This window comes from Tachypleus tridentatus, chromosome 10 (assembly GCF_004210375.1).
Source record: "Tachypleus tridentatus isolate NWPU-2018 chromosome 10, ASM421037v1, whole genome shotgun sequence".
Classification (NCBI taxonomy): domain Eukaryota; kingdom Metazoa; phylum Arthropoda; class Merostomata; order Xiphosura; family Limulidae; genus Tachypleus; species Tachypleus tridentatus.
The window spans coordinates 62,337,843-62,357,148 of record NC_134834.1 but is presented as its reverse complement, the minus strand read 5'-3'; the positions used below and the strand labels follow the sequence as shown (position 1 = coordinate 62,357,148).

Genomic DNA, 19,306 nt, shown 5'->3' with positions numbered 1-19,306 from the left:
TATGTTACAGTTTGTAGGTTTGATTGTCTTTTTAAAATTTTCGCGGGAATCTATAAATACTTATCTGCAAGTTTTAGACAAGAAAGAAAACAAATATTTATCAACTTTATCCCTCATCTAAGTAACCTTAGAGTGTGGTAACTAGTCTTTTAGCTTGACTTGGAAATGTAGTATAGATATAATTATCTCTATATTTACTGTTGGAAGAGTCTCTTGCCTAACGTTTCTCTGTGATTCTAGAATCCAATTATTTCCTTAATGTCATAGAAGCCAACTAGTTGTGCAAAAGTATGACACGCGCTTAAGCCTGAATAATAAATCTTTTGTTTCTTGCCTTACAAAAAATTTCGAAATTTTCCTTTGTTGTCTATTTTGTATTTATTGTATCTTCTCTGTTGCAGACTTAATGTTTTCTACTGGCTTATAGTTCTCAACAACTTGAAGTAGTGGCACCATCAATACCATTTCCAAGTAACTAAGAGTATAGAAGCCTGGACTATGCTGTTACAAGATGAGAATGAATAGAGAAGTTATAATATTGAAGAAAACATCTAAGTATCTAAAAAGGTATGAATGAAAATATAACAGTAATAAGTTGACTTATAGAAGGCATAAGACAATGTCTTTTAAGTCTCATGGGTTTCCAACAGCATAAATGGGAAAATTCCTTTTCCAGGTCCACACCGACCACACAAAATGAAATAGAATATTTAGATTTTATTAAATGTAAATATTTATTCCTTCGCATTATCTAATATTTAATTCACTTACCATTCCAACGTGACGTAATTTTTTTTACCTTAGTTGTATATATAATTTACATGGTGGTCATGCATTTTAGGATGTAGCAAATGTCTCACAAATATTTCCAGTGTACGAGAAAGGTAGGCTTGAAGCTAGAGCTACAAAAGTGTATGCTACTGAAATTCTTAAGACACATGGTAGATAGAAATTGAGGTAATCAAGGAATGGATCCAACCTAGAAGCAAGAAAGTATATTATCCAATTTCTGAGCAAAAGCTCAACAGTTATTAATATTAATCAAGATTGATTTACAATTTAGGAAGATTTCCAAACGTTAGAAAATATTTCAAATATTAAAGTACATTTTGATTGATACATTTACGTTGGTTTATTCCATGTACGAATATCATTACACCCTAAATACAGACACGAATAACAACCACGATGGAATGTTTCTGTAGTAAACGATGAAGAGTAGTAAGTAATTTCTTACACTGTCTAGTTCATTAAGTGTGGTAAATCTTATCCACCCGCTGACAACTTAGTGCAGATTGTGGCAGAATGTTGGTTTAATGGTGAATATTTTGCATGAACTTAGTGTAAAAGTCAACACTGATTTATCTAGACAATGAAGCAAACGCTTTTTTATGTTTGTAAGTCTGAAATGATTGGAATCATAAAAAGCCCTATTTTTAATCCTAGATAGTGGGCAACAAAGTAGCAATTTACTGGCTATAATCCAAAAATGTTAATGTACAAATGGTAAGTAACGCCCCCAGTGGATCTGATATTCAATGTAAACTAATACTTAATGTAAACCTCTCACAACGTTGCAGGAATGTATAATATGGCCAAGGAAAATCATTGTTGATGCATATACTTAAACACATCAATTACTGTACAAGTTAGGTTATAAATTGTGAGGGAATTGTGAAACAACGTCAGTTTAAAAGTCGAGGGTTTATGTGTAGTTTCGGAACAGTATGGTTTCATGTCAGACATTCAGCCTTAAATGGAAAGGGTCCCCATCATCATTAATGAGCTCATTCCAGTAAACTACGAGCATTAATGATATCTTGTTACAAGAAGACATTATGAGCACGTGGATAAGTTGAAGCGATATATTATAAAATGACTTCTCAAACATTAGGCATTTAACCTAGCCGAGCCCAAAAATGAGATCTTTGATTCTTCCCAAACACATTCAGTGAACCAGAGCAATAAATTACCTAGATGTCTAGAAACAGCATAACTATTTACTTCCCACATATTGTAATTGAGTCGTCCTGCATCCGAAATAGTAAGAAGCTAAAGATGAGTTTCGACCTGCTCTATTTAGAAATTATACATAGCAAAAGACTCGATCGTAAGATTGCCATGACCAATGCACACCATTTTCCCTGCAAGTTTTTTTATAATCCAACTACTGCAGGAAAATGACTGTTTCCGAATGCCTGTTTAAACAGTAAAAGTACATAAAAATCCATAGTTTCTACATTGGGCAAGTCGACTAGTATTGCTTCATATGCGATAGCCTGAATACCTATCTTATTTTTTCAACCACTTGAGACATGCAACGGTTGACTGGATATGTCGTAGATGTAAGTTGTGTCTATATTATTTGTGTCACTTTTCCATATACATATCCTTCTTTATTATATCGTGTACTGTTGCCTTAAGCAAATGTAATGTTTTGCAACTGACAACTGTGTGCATGGATTCACACCTGTAACAATGTCCTTACCACAAGTGGGGTGCAATTTGTTGCAGGCCTCTTTCTAGGTAATCTAAGAACTTCAAGCTTGTTGTATATAACTTTAAGTTTGCTTTTTACTGTCGTATATGTTTTTCCCATTGCTGATTTATCTGTTAATTCTTATTTTAAACTAGACATATAAATTAAGCGTTTCTCCTTTGAAGACAATTCCTGCCAAATGGTAGCAGGTTAGTAGTTGGTAATTTTATTCAATTTTGAATTCATTGTAATTGTATAGTAGACGACACTACAACAACGAAAGTCAGTGCAACAGAACTTCATTATGTTAGTGACAGTTAGAATTTTTATTATACGAATTATGATAACTTGTAGCAGATGGTGTCCAAGTCATTGATATGGCTGTAGGCGTCAGGAGGAATAGGTAGTAGCAACTTACGAAATTGGGCTCAGTATCTCTTGTTACAACTTTCTGAAAGCATAATTTAACTATGCACACACAGAAAGGTAAAATAAAATTAGCTGTCAAGCGTATTACCTAAACTAATTTACCCACATGCATTGACTAGCAAATATAATACCGTTTGATTTAATACGGGAATTTTTTATTTGTGTGAAATAAAGCCACATTTGGCTATTTGCTGTGTTCACAGCAGAAAATAGCCATCTAGTGGCTGATCTTAAAACCTAAAATAAAATATTTTTTAGATATATTTTCTCACTACAGATTTCACGAGAGGTAGAAGAACTTAATCACATACCGTTAAACTTTCTGGTAACATTTGTATTTATTAATTCTTATTAAAACATTTCTGTTGGTGTTAGAATGTTAAGCCCTTCAAAGAAATAAACGTTTTCCCCTAATACTTCTTTCCAAACAACACAGAAAAACATTTTTTACACAAATACGCTTTAAAGTATAGTCCATGGGGTATAATCTACTAAAAAAACAAAACAAGTGTATTTAGGCGTTCGACTCGTAGTCCTAGGATCGCGGGTTTGAATCCCGGTCGCACCAAACATGCTCGCTCTTTCAGCTTGTTTGTTTGTTTGTTTGTTTTGGGAATTTCGCACAAAGCTACTCGAGGGCTATCTGTGCTAGCCGTCCCTAATTTAGCAGTGTAAGACTAGAGGAAAGGCAGCTAGTCATCACCACCCACCGCCAACTCTTGGGCTACTCTTTTACCAACGAATAGTGGGATTGACCGTCACATTATACACCCCCACGGCTGGGAGGGCGAGCATGTTTAGCGCGACGCGGGCACGAACCCGCGACCCTCGAATTACGAGTCGCACGCCTTACGCGCTAGGCCATGCCGGGCCTCGCTCTTTCAGCCGTGGAGGCGTTATATTGTGACGCTCAATTCCACAATTCGTTGGTGAAAGAGTTAGCCCAAGAATTAGTGGTGGGTGGTGATGACTAGCTGCCTTCCCCTCTAGTCTTACACTGCTAAATTAGGGACGGCTAGTACAGATAGCCCTCGAGTAGTTTTGCGTGAAATTCACAAAAAACAAAAAGAATCTTTTAACCAATAAACAAGGTTCATGAGGAAGCAGCGCACACGCACGTGATATATTTCTATACAAATATGAAGAGTGTCTGAACTTGAGAAACTAGTTAATTAGTTGCACTACCACACACGCCATGTCGCCAGTGCTAGGATACTGGAGAACTCGCTGTCTAGGCGAACCTATTCGATTCATGTTGGCGTACTCGGAAACAGACTTTGAAGAGAAACTATTTGTTCATGGTGGTCCCCCTAACTGGAGTCGTAAAGACTGGGAAAAAGAAAGAGTGTCTTTAGGACTAGAATTTCCTAAGCTTCCCTACTATATCGATGGCGACATCAAACTTACCCAGAGCTTAGCCATTATGAGATATTTAGCTCGCAAGATGAATCTAGACGCTAAGACAGAAGAAGAGCGAATTCGTGCTGATTTGGTAGAACAGCAACTGAATGACATGAGATGGGGCCTAATTAGAACCTGTTATGTTTCACCTGAGTTATATGAGAAAGTGAAAAAGGATTACATAGAACGTCTTCCAGAAGAGATAAAGCTGTTGTCAGAATTTTTGGGTTCTGAACAGTGGCTAGTGGGAGAAAGACTGACATACGTGGATTTTCTTTGCTACGAGACTTTGGACTGTCACCGACACTTTGAAACAGACTGTCTAAAGGAGTATCCAACCTCAAACAATATATGACTCACTTTGAACAGTTGCCGGCCATTAAGAAGTAAATGGAATCGAATAAGTTTAAATGGTACCCTTTATATGCTTCTTTTACTATGTTTGGTGGAGAGCTCAGCCCAAACAAACCTGAGAAAGCCCTGGAAAAGTTTCCCAGGTCTTACGTAGACGTGGGTTATTCGTATCCCGTGAAGAGTACGTAAGTAACGGATTGGGATGTGATTAATGGAATAAACAAACTAATATAATATTCTAAAAGTAACGCAATAGAGAATTCATTATGATGTTTCATTCTGTAATTCTATATTTTTCAACATATTTTCTATAAATACTGAAAGTTGATGTAATGTCTTTATCAATTCAGTGTTCATTGTTGAAACGGAATTTATCTGATGTGTTGTTCCTTCTAGAAAAATACAGAAACAAATAAAAACGAATCTCAATATTTTAGAAAAAAATTGGTGAAATTATTAAAAATGAATCTTCGAGGTATTGTTAGGTCGTTAAAATGTGTTAATGTAACAAAACAATCTATTCACTTACAATTAAAGATGTTCTCAGCAACTGAACATTCATTGACGTCACTTGATATTGAAATAAAAGTTGGAATATTTTGGACTTATTGAAATTTATAACTGCCTCATCTATTAGTTTTGGTGGAAGTCAATTCATTGTTTTATGTTTTTAATGAGTGTTAATACTGAGTCTTGTAACACAGCAGGAAAAAACAGGATTTATTATAATAGACCACTGTCTCCAATAGCTTAGAAGTAAGAATGTTTCAGTTCTCACAACACTAAAAACATGATTTGGAAACACGTGGTTGGAATATCACAGCTAGCCATTTTGTACCTTGGTACTTTTTTTCATTGCCATATTCTGGGGATGTGCAGGACATTAAAATACAAAAAGGATTACAGTTTTCTATTCTAGATCCTGTATCTTAAAATCTACGACATTTTAAAAGTCACATGGTTTAACCTGTTAAAATTCACTGAAATTGTATGTCGTTTATTTGTTGTCAGTTTTTCCCATTATGACTTACCTATAGTTTAAACTTAACAAAATTTTGATTTGGGTGCTGACTGCATCATTCACAGCAAGACAGTATTTCATTAGAATGCAACAAAAGGATACAAAAAATACAACATTTGTAACTGCAGCTAAATACATGGTCACGAGTGGAAACATCCAACTCTTTTATAATAAACAGCCACTGTGTATATATCAAAAACATATTTAACTACTAGGGATAGAACTATTGAATTCGTATGATTTTTAGCTTTGTTTTTCAGTGTTTTTACTCAGGTTAAAGACAACGTATCATAGGAAGACTTTCCAGTGAACTATACTTGTGACGTACCTAGGACAGGCCTAGAGTGAGTGACATGTTTTGACACAGACACTTAGCATTATTAGTTATTTCTTTATGGTAGTTCATGAATGATGGTGGCCCTTCCTATCTGCAATGTTATGAAAGTTGGAGTTTTTGGGCAGAGTCGAAGTTTTGTTGTTAAGTATTTAAGGGTGTTCGTTATTTTAGTAACAAGGATTTGATTGATTTAGTTCCTACAATGACCACAAGGTGGGGACATATGCTGCTTCAAGATATCAGATAGATTCCAGTGAAATTTAGAAAATGGTCTGAATAGTACAATGAGCAGAATCAATATTTAAGAAAGTATATAAATTTGTCTTATCCATTGTCAAGAGTTTACATTCATATTGGAGTAGATCTAAAGCTCGAGAATATAAATTAATGAGGAAAAAATTTACTTTTCTATCTGTTGATGAATTAAAAACCTTGTAAATCTTATAATAGTATTGTATTCTTAATACATATTTACAGATAGGAGCTCAGTTGTAAATAGATACTCTAATAATAAGCGTCACCCTAAACAATATTTTCCTTAAGAACAGATATTTAACCCAGGTTAGACTGGTGGGTAGGGAGATTGACTCGCAATCTGCTGGTCGCAAATTTGAACTCCTGACATCGAACATGCTCATTTTTTCAATCGTTGGTGAAAGTGTAGCCTAAACGCTGATGGTGAATGGTGTTAACTAAATGTCTTTTCTCTTATCCACAACTACTAAGGTAAATAAGTTATTAGTATATTAGTGTATATTGGTTGAAACCATACGTCACAAAGACTTCAGCAATATTGCCGAAACAAACAGTGATGATATTTAGGAGATGGTGCCACAAAATTGAAGCCGATTTAACTGCTGACAGTAGAATTGCTTCTCTCGTTAACAACAATAAGCCAGAGGAAGAGAATATTGTATAACCAAAGAACTGTACATAGAAGTACCAGAAAGTTTGAGAACTTACTGAGAATACCCTAAATTATTTCTCCTCAAGCTAAAGAACTTCGTGATTTACCTTGAAAATCACTTGTTTACTTGTTGTAAGATATCAAAAAACAGTGTCAGATTACCCGTAAATACGATAAGAAAAATGAATTTGTATATTAAACCGAACCATAGAGATAAAAGAAGAGACTTTTTATTGATTTGAAATACACAAAGTGAAGAACGAAGTTACTAGATTAAGTTGAAATACGACAGCAAAGAAAGTGAAGTGTTTAAGTTATTTCAAACACGGCCCGGCATGGCTAGGTGGGTTAAGGCGTACTACTCTGAGGGTGGCGGGTTCACATCCCCATCGCACCAAACATGCTCGCCTTTTAAGCCGTGGGAGCGTTATAATATGACGGTTAATCCCATTATTCGTTGGTAAAAGAGTAGCCCAAGATTTGGAGGTGAGAGGTGATGACTAGCTGCCTTCCCTCTAGTCTTACACTGCTAAATTAGGACGACTAGCGCAGATAGCCCTCGAGCAGCTTTGCGCGAATTTCAACAAAACAAACAAATATCAAAAACATTAACAACGAAGAAAGTTTTAAATTGACCTTTTATATAGTTATAAGGTACGTGAAGTCCTTAATCAGTTAAGGTAACATCTAAAGTTCTGCGAGTAACATTTTTGCAACACATCTGTAATATAACGGCATCAAAAGTAGAAAGTCAAAGTTACTCGAAACATGTATAACGTATTATTGTTGACAATTATTTTTCGCAGCATAACTTATTTATATTTTCTACAGGAAATGTGATTGCTTGACATGTGATTAAAGAATCAAATAATAAAAAGAATTTTCAATCTTTGCTTTCTTGACCGGAATTTGAGATAACGGTATACCGTACATGCCATTAGTGAGACAAGGTTCTTGCTTCTTTTGTTGTGTTATTCTTTGTTTTGGAATTTCGCACAAAGCTACTCGAGGGCTATCTGTGCTAGCCGTCCCTAATTTAGCAGTGTAGGACTAGAGGGTAGGCAGCTAGTCATCACCACCCGCCGCCTACTCTTAAGCTGGTTTTTTACCAACGAATAGTGGGAGTAACCGTGACAATATAATGCCCCTACTGCTGAAAGGTCGACCATGTTTGGTATGAGGGGATTTGAAGTGTGAGGGGGATACGAGTCGAGTGCCTTATTCACCTGGCCATGCCAAGCCCATCTTCTGAGAGTATCACGTCATTAAAATAATATTAAATATAACAAAACGTGTTCGCTCGTTGCTTTGGAAGATACGTTAGTTGATGCAAGGAAAAGACAATCATGAAATGCAATAGCACTAATTTGAAAACACTCATTTATATAGTTTTGGATGGTAATAAAATATTAAGACATTTATTTCATCAAATACGCAATCACTCCTACCTACAGATTAGGATAAAGTTGTAAATCTGTATATGATTTATATTTCTTTAAACTCTGCTCTGATTACTCTTCTAATTCGTGTTAATTTAGAAAACTCCAATATGGACCAAAAATTACGACGTATATTACTTTTCATAACAATTCAGTGAGCTTAGATAAGTCTTGCCTTTCGTTTTTCTTTCTCGTTTAAAAATGTACACAATAAAAGACGTTAAACAAAGAAATAAAAATGCCATTTTTCTCTAATTATGGCCATTGAATCGACTGGAAATAAATAAGAATATTACCTAAAACTGGTGACTTCACAAAAAGAAAACCGTAAAAACCTACTCAGTCAAAGAGTCTGCATAATTTTGACATTTTCCAAAGTCACTTAAGACAGCTTCCTGACCTCTTGTGGCTCTAAGGGAATTTAAAGTTTCAGGTTAACGTGGGTATTGAAGGTCAGTTTTCCTGACAGATGACAACGTGAGACTGATTGAAGAGGATAAAAGAGTATCTGGCAACTAGTTTTCTTTTGTCCAGATTTCTAACGATTTCTTCTATTTACGGAATTGTTTTCTCTAACCACTCTAAGCATGCTGTTACACCGCTTTGTGGTAGGTTTTTGGGATAGCAATAACACACCACCTATTAAATCAGCACTATAGCTGCTATAAAATAATTTTATCACATGAAAAGAAATAAGTTCTGATTAAATGTTTCTTGTTTCCATTAACTTGGCCTTCGTACAAGGAATTGTCAGTATGCAGAACCGTCCGATAAAGCATGATACTAACGTATATGCTATCCTGTGCTATGGCAACTGTTTGAGAATCCAAGATTATATTAGCATAACGTAGTAACACCCTGCATATGAAATATACTGAAACATTTAGCAAAACAAAAAAACAGGCACAGTATTTTAATAAATGAAATTTTCTAGATAAACCAACAAAGTAATAATAACTCTGATAGTCAATGAAATAGAAATAAGGTACGAGATGTATATTGCTAAAGCAATTAAAACGGAGCTTTTGCCCTTGATCTTAAACGTTTACCAATTTGAATAACTTAGAATGAAAGTAGGTGCTGATCCAAGTGTTGCGTGTTAACAAAGCCTACGAAAAAAATGATTAAACAATTTTAAGTAATTCAGACTGAATAATTAAATACAGTAAAATCTCAGTACAATATGCGGGTTTGGCTCATTTCTGAGTAAAGAAAAATTGATATCAAATGAAGTGTCAAGACTGTTAACGTTTATTCATGTACATATATGGTTTGCCAGAACCTTTAAGTTGAAGCAAATACATAGTAAAAGATAGTTTTGCATTTAGTAAAGCTATTATTTTCGTAGGTTTGTCAGCTTCTTGAACAGAAATTTAAATGATTAATATTTTACCTCTGAAAAGTTGATGTCCAGCTGATTTATTTTATGCATTTAAAAATATTTCAAACGAAAAATGATTAATATCCGAAGATACTCAATCAGTCATCACAAATATATTTCTGCGCATATAAATATTCGTTTCTTTGAATATAAATATATATTTCTATGTATGTAAATTGTATTTAGACGATTTCTACAACACGATCTTCCCCAGTAATATTAAGTGACTATGCAGCAAGACTAATTATAAAACGAGAAAACATGAACCAATAAGAAGTGGATTATCACGTGGCAAGCTAGTGATGTTTATAACGGCACGAAGTGAGATGTGGGCAGACGTTTAGATTTTCGATATTAGAATGTGTCATGGCGCCAGTGTTAGGGTACTGGAATGCTCGTGGTATATGTGAGCCTATTCGTTACATGTTGACTTACTCGGGAATAGAATTCGAAGAGAAGCGGTATGTTCCTGGTGGTCCGCCCGACTGGAGTCGTAAAGATTGGGAAAAAGAAAGATTGTCTTTAGGACTAGAATTTCCTAATCTTCCCTACTACATCGATGGCGACATCAAACTTACCCAAAGTGTAGCCATTATGAGATATTTAGCTCGCAAGATGAATCTAGACGCCAAGACAGAAGAGGAGCGAATTCGTGCTGATTTGGTAGAACAGCAATTGAATGACATGAGATGGGGCCTAATTAGAACCTGTTATGTTTCACCTGAAGATTACATAAACACGCGAAAAAACTACATGGAACGTCTATCTGAACAGGTAAAACTGTTGTCACAGTTCTTGGGTTCTAGACAGTGGCTACTGGGGGACAGACTGATCTACGTGGACTTCATTTGTTATGAAACTTTGGATTATTATCGACTCTTTGACCCCGATTGTCTAAAGGAATACCTTAACCTTAAACAGTACATGACTCAATTCGAAGAATTGCCAGCCATCAAGAAGTACATGGAATCGGACAAGTTTCATTGGTACCCTTTATATGCTCCATTTTGCACGTTTGGTGGAGAATTCAGCCCAAATAAACCAGAAAAAGCTCTGGAAAAGTTTCCCAATTCGTATATAGACATGGGTTATTCGTATCCCTGGAAGGGTACGTAAATGTCGGATTACACTCGATGTCGTGGAATAAGCTAACTTGCGAAAGCTCTTCAAAGTGTGACAATTTATAGTAACTATGATATTTTTAAAACTATTTTGCTAATAGGATTTCTTAGAATATTGAAAATAATACAATGTCATCAAGAATGTAATGGTTATTGTTGAAATTTTGAGTCTAAGTGTTTTGAAAACAATAAAATACTTAATGATTAATAAACAACAGCAAGGTTACTGACCTGAGCTTTGAGTATAATACTAAATTGTAAAGAATTCAGTGATGTAAACACATAATGTATCTATTCATTGTAACTTAAAATTTTGGCTATAAAAAAAACTCATTGACATAATTTAATATTGTAACAAATGCTGGGTTGTTTTGGTTTACACCAATTTACTAATATCTGTTAAAGTTTGGCCATGTCATGTTAGACTGGTGGTTAACGTTTTCAGTTGTGGATTTCAAATGCGAGCACATCATAGGCCATTACTCCTGCTCCATACAATTATTTGCGAGTTGTACCATTGTTATCGAATTTGTTTTTGTCGATTATGAGCAGTTAGTTATCCAGGTGCTACTGAATGAATTTTTTCAGTCTTTTCAGCAGTTATAAATTAAGGACAGTTATGCCTTAAGGTTAGGGTTATGATTAATGGTCGTTTAATTCTCATGTCGCATAAAGCTTCGTTTAAGTTGGAAAGTTCCAAACCTTATATGGCACATTGAATACCCATTTAATTACAAAAATTCATTTCTCACCGACACAGTAGTGTACATATTGGTGCCAATCTTTTTCACATGTGAAAGTCATGATGAAAACATGGAGAGCAATAAAGTTTTACCCATATTTTATCAATAAACACTGCTGAGATAAAATGCATGCTACTAGTTAAACGTCGTTCATTTAAAGTAACATCTAGCCTAATTTGGTGGGAAATATCCTCAACAATGAACGTATCCAAATGGTCACATTTTAATTTTGATCTATGTAGTTGACTAATTTTTGATTGGAAGCTAAATGTAATAAAATAAGTTTTAAGTGCTATTATTAATTTAAAATATTGTTAATGATGTTATTATTGCCTGACAAGAGTAACTTCGAATTTAATTTAAAAAAAAAGGTTAAAGAAAATTTGAAAACCGGTTCGCATTATTATTTTCGGTTTGCTCTTTCACAATGGTTTGAAATTATTCACAACAAATTTTCCAATTATGAATGTTTCTACGTTTATATATATATATATATAAAACTAAGTAAAGAAACTACACTTCAGCTAAATTTTAATTTATTTAAGAAACATTTATTTAGTCTACATTTTCTTAAAACCATGGGGCAGTTAAACAATCTTACTATTTTAAAGAGTGTTAGCCGGGATTTCATTAAGAAAAATACTCTCTATATCAACTTTTCAATTTCCAGTAACATTATATAGCTAACTTTGATTTTAATAAAATTAAAATCTCTCCTGTTTCCGAAATTTTACAAAACTTTTAAATAGGTCAACTTTCGAGGGTTAATGCAACGTGTCTTAGTTACGTAATCCCCATATAGACAGTTTTCACATCAGAAAAATGGTAAAAAAACAAAAATTCGAAAACTGCTTGGAACCTGCAAGAAAGTAGCTTTTTAAACACACCGTGTAAGTTGGTTGATATACACACGAAAAGTTCAGGAAAATCCGAAACTGTACTTTCCTGACTGTAAAACTGAGTTAAAGACAGCACTATGAAATTATCTATATCTCAATTTGGGACCGATAAGTAAAAAGAAATTTTGCACCAAATACCATGTAAGTCGGCCGAAATACATTGGAGCAATTATAAAAAAACAAAAAACCTAATATTTTTTTCGGAAGAATATTGACGTCGCCGTAATTACTAAGATGAAAAAGTACTTTTTTAGTTGTTGTTGTTGAGGAGGGGGTGGGGCAAATGTGACTGGCTCGAGGAAAAGTTTCTTTGTACCAAATCCCACGTAAAGTGATCAAAATAAGGACAAGTAACTGACAAGAAACCTAAACATATGATTTTCGTGAGCTATAACTCGCCCTCTCTAGCCTCCTGCCCGGCATGGCCAAGCGCGTTAAGGCGTGCGTGCGACTCGTAATCTGAGGGTCGCTGATTCGCATCCGCGTCGCGCCATACATGCTCGCCCTCCCAGCCGTGGGGGCGTTATAATGTCACGGTCAATCCCACTATTCGTTGTTAAAAGAGTAGCCCAAGAGTTGGCGGTGGGTGGTGATGACTAGCTGCCTTCCCTCTAGTCTTACACTGCTAAATTAGGGACGGCTAGTACAGATAGCCCTCGAGTAGCTTTGTGCGAAATTCCAAAACAAACAAACAAACAAACTCTAGCCTCCTAGTGGCTCAGCAGTATGTCTGCGGACTTCCAACGCTAAAAAGCGGGTTTCGATACCCGTGATGGGCAAAGCACAGATAGCCCATTGTGTAGCTTTGTGCTTAATTCAAAACAACATCACCACCCTCTATATATTCATAAAGATCAAATTCAATTTTTTCGTGTTCCAATATGTTGGATGCATAAAATTTATATTTATATAAATTTTCATATTGATTGCTCTAAATACATTCATACAGGAACCAAAAATAGTCATTGTTTTATCTTTGTCCCCAAAACATTCTTTATGAAGTCAAATCACAAAAAAGAGAACAATTGAAAAGGCTTGTGAGCGTATGGGATCAGGTTATAACCCAACCAATATTTTAACAAATCTACATATAAATAATTGATTTGGTTTGTTTAGAATTTCGCGCAAAGCTACACAAGGGCTATCTGCGCTAGCTGTTCCTAATTTAGCGGTGTAAGGCTAGAGGGAAGGCAGCTAGTCATCACCACCAACTCTTGGGCTACTCTTTTACCAACGAATAGTGGGATTCATCAAAACATTATAACGCCCCCACGGCTAAAAGGGCGAGCATGTTTGGTGGGACGGGGATTCAAATCCTTGACCCTCGAATTACGAGTCGAGTGCCTTAACTATCTCGCCATGTCGGCCCACGTAGAAATGAAGAAATGGAGATGGATTGAAAAACTGTTTGGAAGAAGAGAAAAGAAACATCATTATTTAAATTCTGTGATGTATATTAGTGTAAAAATGATATATATTGGTATTAGAAATAAACGAACTTATAACATCAAAATGTTTTTTTTTTATATTTACTTAAACACTACATGTTTCGTTTTACAACTTCTCCAGAAACTTTTACTGAAACACAAACCGAAACTGACAATACAAAGTTTTAAATACAGTTTTATACAAAGAACGTACTCCAATAAACGCAAAATAAAAGAAATTAATTTAAGAAAACAATCCCACCTTAAACCAACACCACGGGGTACCAAGATGCATTTATTAGATTGTGAATCAATTTCCGGTCATGTGACCCCCTTTTTGTCTATAGTGTATATATACTCGTGTATCTTAATAAATTAATTGTTTCTGAGAACGAGAATATCTTGTCGATACGTCGAACATTAATAATAAATCTTTTCATTACCTAGAGAAGTAATTTCAAAATTCGTGTGTATATGTTTTTCTTATAGCAAAGCCACATCTGCCTATCTGCTAAGCCCACCGAGAGGAATCGAATCTCGATTTGAGTGTTGCACGCCCCTAGATTTACCGTTGTACTAGCGGGGGGCATTTCAAAATTCATAATTCACATTATAATAAATCACACACATTATCTTATCGCATTTAATATAATTAAAATCCGTTTGCTATTTATTCACCCACCGCACAGAATGTTCTAAATCCTTTTATAGAACAGAATAATTCTTCCTCACAGTCAACAATATTTAAGACCATAATCTCATCATCAAATTTAAGTAATTACTAACTATTTCTTCATCTATGCCACCGATTCAAATCAAAAGGAATAACGGTCCTTAGACCGAGCCCGAAGGTACCCTACTTGTGATATTAATCCAGTTCAATGATTCTCAAACTGTGCTCAGCAGGATATTTAAATTTTCGAGGGAAACACAACGATATTAAGATCTGAATTTCGCAGTTTTAAGATTAAATCGCGCTACATTCCTTTCTATAACGTTCTAGAATGTTTGAGATGTGTTTTTGTTTACTTGTAATTTCAGCTAAACCAGTGACTTCTCGAACTTTCTCGTTTCTTATATTTTGTACATAAATACCTGTCGACTCTCCGGATCCGTCAGTAATCAAAATAACTGAAGGGTGTTGTAATCAAATGCCTGCGACGTCTAGCGAGGCTCGAGCCCGGCTTGGCCAAGCGTGTTAAGGCGTTCGACTCGTACTCCGAGGGTCGCGAGTTCGAATCCCGGTCGCACCAAACATGCTTGCCCTTTCAGCCGTGAGGTTGTTATAATGTGATGGTTAATCCCATCATTAGTTGGTAAAAGAGGAGCCTAAGAGTTGGCGGTAGGTGGTGATGACTAGCTGTTTTCCCTCTAGTCTTACATTGCTAAATTAGGGACGGCTTGCGCAGATAGCCCCCAAGTAGTTATGCGCGAAATAAAACAAACAAAGAAACCACCCTCTAAATCATTTCCATATTAAAAGTTGGCAAAAAATATAAAATAACATTGTTTCTAAGGAGTTTCTTGACCAACAGGTGAAGAGAACTATTTTTAAGAGTTTCCGAAAACCAATCTCTATGTTCGAAAATAAAATAACCTATGATTATGACCCTACTAACGGCTGAAATCTTAAACTCATTGTGAAGTGTTTCATAATTTCATCAGAATCATCTGGTGGTCTCTAAGAAATATGGAAAGTCAGTTGTATATATTTATGTTTTTGAAAATGTGAGTTTATCTCCACTGTACTGGAAACAAACTTTAGTTAATGAGCAGTGATAAAGTTCATGAAATAATCGTTTGACCTTCCCGTAGTATAAAATATTTGTTATTCAACTTGGTAGTAAACGCAATAAAATAGCTATAGCGTCACTACGTAAGACTAAAGATCTTCAGACAGTCATAACTATCACTACCCGAGCAAGATATTCTCCTTTGAAGACGTACTTACCAATTATAACTGTTTAGAATTATTATGTTTGTTTGGAATTTCGCACAAAGATACTCGAGGGCTATCTGTGCTAGCCGTCCCTAATTTAGCAGTGTAAGACTAGAGGGAAGGCAGGTAGTCATCACCACCCACCGCCAACTCTTGGGCTACTTTTTTACCAACGAATAGTGGGATTGACCGTCACATTATAACGCCCCCACGGCTGGGAGGGCGAGCATGTTTAGCGCGACGCGGGCGCGAAACCGCGACCCTCAGATTACGAGTCGCGCGCCTTACGCGCTTGGCCATGCCGGGCCAGAATTATTATGTATAAACCTGTTGTATGTAACTATCAATACTAAATGTACTAAAATGTTTAACGTCAAAAAGAAGGTGACGCAATTAATTAACATAAAACAAATGAAAAATAAGAAAAATAAACACTTAATAATAGAACTGGATCTATTATGCAGTTCAGTAATATTAACCTGTGAAACATTATTTAAATAACCAACAGTATATTCACAATCAAAGTCAGATTCTCCTCAGATGTAACTCACTTATAGTTTAAACCTAACAAAGTCATAGCTTGGATGCTCGTTCTGTAAATCACAGAAAAAACAGTATTTGAGCAAAGTTTAACAAAGGATGGAGATAAAATAATAGTTTTCTGGAGTTTATTCTTTTGTTAACATTGAATTTAAACATTTAAATTAAACTAAAATATTCTAATCCATTATTATAAGGAGCTCCATTTAACTATTGCAATGCTTACTTAATTACCTGGCATAAATCCAAGTTTACACTACTTTTAAGCCTTTTGTATTGCGAAAGGTTCTGCTTGTGTTTTATTTTATTTTTTGTCGAACTGATTCAAATTACAAACGGTCCATCATGAGAAAGATTTTTTCGCGATTGCTAATATTAAACGTTTTAAATTTGCCTCTGTGGACTGTTGAAAAGATAGAACAGTGATTTATCTCTTATTTCACCATATCAACTTTCATGATACTTGTTTTCTTGCCAAGAGAGAACTGTCAAGAGCACTATAAACACGTGATAACCATTATCACTGTTCACATGTTGGCGCATTCAAGGCCAGACTTCACCATTAACTTGAAACTGAGGAAAAACAAGCAACAAGCAAACAAAACGCCATAAGTTGTGGCGAAGAATGAAATTCAATGTAGACAGGAGAGTAGAAAAATCGTTATTTAATTCAAAGTTGAATTATCATTTAGAACATTCAATATACGGTCGAGACCAAGTGCTAAGTTTAACCTTCAGAAGCAGAATTAATTGTCTCAATTTATAATCGTTTTATGTCTTTTTTTATCTTGTGTATATAATATTTTTTATGTCTGTCATATGAAGTAGAAATATTTTCGATTTTTTGTGATCTACCTTTTTGATTTGACGACTGCATTTTATTCGCTCCGAACACAAAGCTGTACAATGGGCTACCTGCGCTGTGTCCATATCATGGATCAAACCGCAGATATTATTAAATTATAAGCTCTAATAATAGATAGTTAAATAAGTTAGGAATTTTCAGAAAGATTTGTTTCTCCTTTGAAGGGAATCAAATTGTGTTATGAAAATGTCGTATTTATTTGTTTTCTTATAGGAAAGTCACATCAGATTATCTGCTGAGTCTACCTAGGGGAATCGATCGAACCCCTGATTTTAGCATTGTAAATCCGAAGACTTACCGCTGACCATCAAGGGACTTCTTTGTTTCTATATTAATAGTTTGAGAGAACCATGATACATCAAGGAGAGAAGTCACGCTGTGCATGTGACATTCCCCTAACTTATGTGATATGTCAGATAAAACAAAATTAGCATATCAGCGTTTTGGCTGATGATGTATATTTTAAGCAGATATTTACCACAAGCTAGCAGATGCTTAATATTTAACTTTAAACATAATCACAAGTTACTATTAATTATGTAGAAGGCGGTATTACTCTAAGAAATGACATTGCAGCAAAACCTAATTTCACTAACGACAATTGTCATTTTATCTAAGCTAAATGAGTTTCATATTTTACTTTTAACATTGCACGATATAAAACACCACCATAAAATATTCCATTTTATTTCCTCTTGTCAATCTGCATTAGAAGAAGATAATTTGGTACAGACCTCTCTTTGTTCGGAGAAATCATGGGGTTGTGAGCAATTGGCAATTTGTGAAGTCACGGATCCTTCCAGGAATCAATATCAGTGATTTAGTTTTGCAGTTAGACTGTAAAATATTGACTCATCGACTTGACAACTTCACTAGGAGAATAGCTTACTTTGATATGAACGAATGTTTGGTAACCTTACGAAATGTGGGAGTTAAATGCAACTTGAAAATGTCTGTTTTTCGGTTGTGGTTCTGAAAACAAGAATATCTTCTGTCTAGCAGAAAAAAGACAAATAAAGATCAAGAAAGCAACAGATTTATAAACTATTTTAGTCCTAATAAATTAAAGACATCTACCATCCAAATCATAAGAAATACAACATATGAGTAGATGCTAACATCACCTTTGGGTAAAACTCTAGCCAAGCAGTACTCTTTGTCATGCGTATTCCACTTGCTGAATAGATCTTTAGTGTTTCTTCTCCATAAAGACACCTTCCGTCAACATCAAGAACGAGAAAGAGACATACAAGTCAGCCCTGGAATTTTAGTGAACAAAGCAGAATCTGATTAGCATGTAATACAGCTTTCAACAGCGACAAGGCCATTGTCCATCGATAGTCGTTATAGGAATGTTTTGGAGACTCTACTTTCTATCGCAATAGACATATGTTAAATATAACTGGACTGTAAGATTTATTTACTTTTACTCGTAGAATGGCTAAAAGGAAGAAAGAGATAGTTGTGGTGCACGTATATAATAAACTTTACTCTCCTAAAAGCTAAAGTTTGATGCAAAATTTTAAAATTTCAATAGCTTTACTGGGAACCAAAATGTCTGTAGCAAACATTGTCCCAAGTGGCTGGCCTTTATAATTGGTGCTGATTTAAGTTATCCCTACTATCTCATCAATCATTTGGACTTTGATGGCCATACTTAACCATCTGAGATAATCTGCCTTGAGAGAATTGAAGTTTTAGAGCTGTAAATCACTTGATCAGCCTGATTGTGATTGTTCCAATTATCAGAAACAACGTCGCTCTTAGGATGTGAGTAACCATTTCATAGGGCTGTTTATAGTTAACAGAATCACTTTTTCTTGTCAAGAAATCCCTTTTAAAACAGGTGGTGTGTTTTTAGGTATTTTATTTTTTATAGTTGGCCATCATGGTTCATTTGAAACACTATAACTTTCACATCTGTAAAAATTACTTTTCCAATTTCAATTTCTGTTAATGATCTTGGACCTGCACTGCTTGATTCTGTTTTATTTATTGTAAAAAAATAAAGATATTTGTTCCGG

General features: G+C 35.0%; 1 long non-coding RNA gene and 2 pseudogenes across 3 annotated transcripts; all 3 read left to right on the top strand.

The window, feature by feature from the left end:
- Window positions 1-407: 407 nt before the first annotated feature.
- Window positions 408-19,306, top strand: LOC143229427 (uncharacterized). Its single transcript, XR_013015859.1, has 2 exons — window positions 408-567; window positions 17,496-19,306. It is a non-coding gene; the product is annotated as an uncharacterized LOC143229427 (long non-coding RNA).
- Window positions 4,025-5,107, top strand: LOC143229426 (glutathione S-transferase Mu 1 pseudogene; annotated as a pseudogene). The gene has a single exon (XR_013015858.1). The product of XR_013015858.1 is annotated as a glutathione S-transferase Mu 1 pseudogene (transcript).
- Window positions 10,043-11,081, top strand: LOC143229425 (glutathione S-transferase Mu 1 pseudogene; annotated as a pseudogene). The gene has a single exon (XR_013015857.1). The product of XR_013015857.1 is annotated as a glutathione S-transferase Mu 1 pseudogene (transcript).